The sequence below is a fragment of the Octopus bimaculoides genome, chromosome 25, assembly GCF_001194135.2.
Source record: "Octopus bimaculoides isolate UCB-OBI-ISO-001 chromosome 25, ASM119413v2, whole genome shotgun sequence".
In the NCBI taxonomy this organism is placed as follows: domain Eukaryota; kingdom Metazoa; phylum Mollusca; class Cephalopoda; order Octopoda; family Octopodidae; genus Octopus; species Octopus bimaculoides.
The window spans coordinates 34,400,437-34,405,905 of record NC_069005.1 but is presented as its reverse complement, the minus strand read 5'-3'; the positions used below and the strand labels follow the sequence as shown (position 1 = coordinate 34,405,905).

The 5,469-nt window shown below is 37.8% G+C and overlaps 1 protein-coding gene across 1 annotated transcript in view; it reads left to right on the top strand.

The window, feature by feature from the left end:
* LOC106869076 (serine-rich adhesin for platelets) overlaps positions 1-5,469 on the top strand; it is a 223,287-nt gene that overhangs the window by 149,627 nt on the left and 68,191 nt on the right. The gene's annotated exons all lie outside the window — the stretch shown is intronic.

The window sequence follows — 5,469 nt, the reverse complement described above, 5'->3', positions numbered from 1 at the left end:
TATATATAATATTAGGGACAAAATCCAAAATTACATATATATTTGTTGGTTATGTCGAGTTATATTGGTTTCAAATTTTGGCACAAGTCCAGCAGTTTCGGGGGAGGGACTAAGTCGATTAGAGAGACCCTAGTGTTCAACTGGTATTTATTTTTTCGACCCAGAAAGGATAAAAAGGCAAACGCGGCCTCGGCGGGATTTGAACTCAAAACTCAAAGCCAGATGAAATGCCACGAAGTATTTTTGCCTGGTTGCGCGCCAACGATTCTGTCAGCTCGCTGCCAATATCTCGAGTTATATTAAAATTTAAACTGAAGGATTACTCAAAACTTTTTGTAAGGTAAAGATTTATTATTCTTTAACAAGAATAGTGTTGAGGGTCACTTCGTACATTCAGCTTGTTTAGTCATCTGATGAAGGCCGAAACTGGAGACTACAAAGAAATTTGCCGCCTTCCAAGAGTAATGCTCTCTCTCTCTGCCGTCGGTGCCAAGCTGCATCGATGTTACCTGGGAATACCTAAGTTCTTTGGCCTACACTGTAACATGACTCTTCTTCACAGAAAATCTGCTGCTGCTGTTATAGCTACTCGAATTTATACGAGTGTCAGTCTTGTACATGCCTTCGCTATATCCATGGTGATACATACATCCGCGTGCAGAGGCACACACACACACACACACACACACACAGACACGCACACAGACACATACATATACATGTATCCATGGGTTTTTACATATGTATATGTACAAATACACACAAACATATATATATCGAAAGACATTTACCTATATCTACACAGACATACAGACACACAAACACACAGAGACATGCGCGCACACATACGCACACATTGATATTTGCATGTACTTATTTTCACCAGACGCATATCCATAGATATTTAGACATAAGCAAGTACACACACACACACATTCGTATATTACGTGCATGTATGTGCAAGCACACGCAAACACACACACACACATCCATAGATATTTACAAATTGGTATGTACAAACACACACACACACACACACATACCCACACAGCCACACATTGTCTTATTCAGGTTCTCGTTGTATTCCAATTCCTTCCAAGATAAATTCCACACAATTTCTGCGTCTTTTTTATTTCTTCATCAAAAGCAACAATAATGTTCAACTTTTATTTTAATTCCGATTTAATATTTTCCTGCCGCCAGGGGACTCCCGCGACACTTGTCTTCTCATTTCTCTGTAAAAAAAAAAAATAATGAAAAAATGGTTTCCTTTCTTGTAAAACAATATCAAAATATCGTTTCGCGTCTCCATAAAAAATACACTGTCCTTCCACAAATATATTATAACCCTAGGCCTTCAGCATCTACAGCAGGACAAAAACCCATCAAACACCGCACACACAGATACACACTCTGATAATTCTCTCACACTCACTCTCACTCCCACACACACACACTGACGCACATACATATATCTCACACACACTAACGCATGTACACACTCACACATATACAGAAATACACACTGGCACATACTTTCTATTCACAGGTAATTCTGTGTTCTTGAACGCCAACGACTGTGGCCACCTCTTGAATGCCTCTGTGGTCACAGTTCGCTTTGTCTCCGGAGTAGGTACGGCGTACGAGTGTTAAGGGAGGCGGCATAAGAGTTATGTTCTCACTGGGGTTGATAAGAGGGCCAGTCGGTTTGGGATGAATCCAAGGGTTGTCGTTGTTGTAGACTCTGGTAGCATACTTTTCGCCAGGCTCACCAAAGTTCTCTTGAAAGACGTACTAACTGCTTCTATCAATCGGGATAGAATTAGTTACGACGTACACATATATATACCTTTATATACTGAACACATTACCCAAACAACCTCCGATTAACTACACAGCAGCTGCAATGTGGCCTCATCTTCTGTAGTAGTAGTAGTAGTAGTAGTAGTAGTAGTAGTAGTAGTAGTAGTAGTAGCAGCAGCAGCAGTAGTAGTAGTAGTAGTAGTAGTAGTAGTAGTAGTAGTAGTAGTTGACCGCTGTGAAATGTGAATCGATGAGTCTGTCGATAGAAATTTGATATGAAGAATGCATCCCGGCCGGGCTGTTGAGATGAGACGGCCATATTTCTAATTTAATATTCTCATTCCACTTCTCGCAGCCGTCGTAACCCAGACACACAGACACACGTAGCCACGAGGATGTCTTTGAAGTGGATTCTATAGAGTCCCGGCAGTGGGGAAGTCGATGATGGTGAAGCAAGCGATTATAACGCGCCATCTCTGACACTGCCAGCCAACCAGCCAGCCAACCAGCCGGGCAACCGATTGGAGATTTACTTCTCATCAACACATCCACCATCTTAGAAGAGAGAAATCCTATTTACTTATTTGTTTATTTATTTATTTATCTATTTATTTATTCATTCATCGGTTTGTTTAATGGGTACAGCAAAAGCGAGAGAGAGAGAGAGAAGAGGGGAAGTAAGGAGAGAGAGAGAGAGAGAGAGAGAGAGAGAAGAGGGGAAGTAAGGAGAGAGAGAGAGTGAAAGAGGGAGAGATTGCTGACTCCGTTACATCAGAAACATTCTGTATTGTTGCATAATCTTACGTTTCCCTCGTATACATGCATACAAGCATGCATACAGGCATATGCATGTATGCATGTATGCATACATGCATACATGTATATATATGTATGTATGTGTGTGTATGCATATATACATACATGTGTATGTACACACACATACATATATACATGCACATATATACCTATATATAAACATACATGGATGCCAGTGTATATATACAGATATTCGTCTATGTACGTATCTATCTATCTATACGTATATATGCACATTTACATACATAAACACACACACACACACACACACACACACACACATATATATATATTCATACATAAAATGTGTATGTATACATGTATATATATATATAAAACAGACATATATATATACATAACCCATATAAATATACATATACATACACACACACATACACACACACACACACACACACATATATATATATATATATGTATGTATGTATGTGTGTGTGTATTTAATACATAAAAGACATGAAGTCTAATAGTCCCCCTCCAAATTATCTCAATTTGAAATCTCTCCACTTCACTTGTGATATTTCTATAACAGTTGATGATGTAGAAATATCAAGAAACACACCGCTCACTCCCACCCTTCCCCCATCGTTCTGCCTCTCTTGCTATGTCTCCTCTTCCTTCTACCTTTCAGGTCTTACGTCCGTCCAGTGCACCAATACATGCGAAACATGCCGATTCAGAAGCGCCTACACTTGCGCGCACGCACGCACGCACGTCATTCACTGTTTCCCATCGTGTTTTAATCATTCACTGGTTCCAGTCTGACGTCTATCAGCGGACCAGAGCGCTGGAAACATTTCACATACATACATACATACATACATACATACATACATACATACATGCATACATACACACACGCACACACACACACACACACACACACACATACATATAGGCGTGGCTGTGTGGTAAGAAACTTGCTTCTCAACGAAATGGTTCCGGGTTCAGTTCCACTGCGTGGTACCTTGGGCAAGTGTCTTCTACTGTGGTCTGAGGCTGACCAAACACTTGTCAGTGGATTTGGTTAACAAAAACTGAAAGAAGCCCGTCGTGTATATATATATATATATATATATATATATATATATATATATATATATAATTGTGTTTCTATTAATATGTGTCTTTCTGTCTGTGTTAATTGCCCCGCCATGAAGAATTCATCAAGCTAAATTATTTGAACGAAACACCTCGCAGATTGTTGCGGAGCGATCACCAAAAACGTGATAATCTGAAGGTGTTATATCAGGTGAAGACAGCGGGTGTCGTAGAACCTCTTAACCCATCTCTTGAATAACAATTTTGGTTAAACTAACGACGTGGGGCAAGCGTTATCGTGTTCAAGAACTACACCGTGTCGGCGGTTTGGTCGTTCCAGCTGGAGTACCCATTTGGACCGGTGTATTTGCTAAATGCAATGCTCTGCATTAACTGGTTGGTTGTTTTGAAGCCTTTAGTCTTGGATTAGTCCTTCCCATTCTCAACAAATGCAGATCATTGTAATCAGTGGAAGCTGCTTTAGCTTAGCTCTTCGCTTTTCCCAGTCTTTGAAGTTGACCGATGTATCGTACTTCTTTTGGGCTTGCAATACTAGTAATGGTGTGGTACTCTTTTATTCGGTGGGGTACATTCATTGTTGTCAACCCCGTGGTTAGCAACTGTTGCTGCCACCCAAACACGGCCATATTGAATTACTTGTTTGCAGAAATATGTGCACGCAATAAAAATGTTTCAGTATGATCCAACTTTTCTCTATTCCAGGGTAGCCGGGTGGAGGTTTAAATAGGATGGACATTCAGAGATTCCAAAACACTTTCTTGCTGAAAATAAAATAAAAGAAAAAAAAAATCACTTTTTTTATTCAATCAAGAAATCGTGGCTAAATTCATTTTTTTTCTCTCTGGGAGATCTGTTACAGGCATCTGTTCACGGCAAACAGCAATAAGAACAATAATAACAGTGAAAAAGATTCCCAATAATAATAATAATAATAATAATAATAATAATAATAATCATAATCATAATAACAACAACAACAACAACAACAATAATAACAACATAAATCTCTTTCCAGACAATATCTCTTCCCTCAGGCAATGCCTATAAAATCTATATTTACTGAACTGAAAAAACAATTTCTGCAACTATTTTGTAATTGGTATCTATTGATGTTGTTGCTAATGCTGTTGTTATTCGTGCTGTTGATGTAGTTGCTGCTGTTGTTGTTTGGTGGCGCTGTTTGCTGCTCTTATTACTATTATTGTGGTTTTTGTGACTTACTATTGCAGAATATCATACGATATTCTTGGCATTATGTTACTGTTGTTGATGTTGTTCTTGCCAGAATTTTTTAAATTATTACTGTTGTTGTTGTTGTGACTTTTGGTTTACGATCGTGTTTTTAATGCATTCGTTTATTCTAGACATGCACACACACACACACATCTAGGTGTCTATGTATATATAAATATGTATGTGTGCACTTCAGCATATATATATATATATATATATATATGTATATATATATATATGTATATATATATATGTTGTTGCTGTTCATGTACAAGTGAATGTGTGAATAATATGTATGTATGCTATATATACAAATATATATACACATACATACACACGTACAAATATACTAACGTATATACCTTATTTCTCCTAAAACCAAGGGTTGCATAAACAGGAAACCATCGGACTCATCAGCCCAATGGAAGCTGATGTAGGGAAACAAATAAACATTTAAACATACATATGTATATGTATGTGTGTATATATATATTTCTGTATATGTATATATATATATATATATATATATATATATAT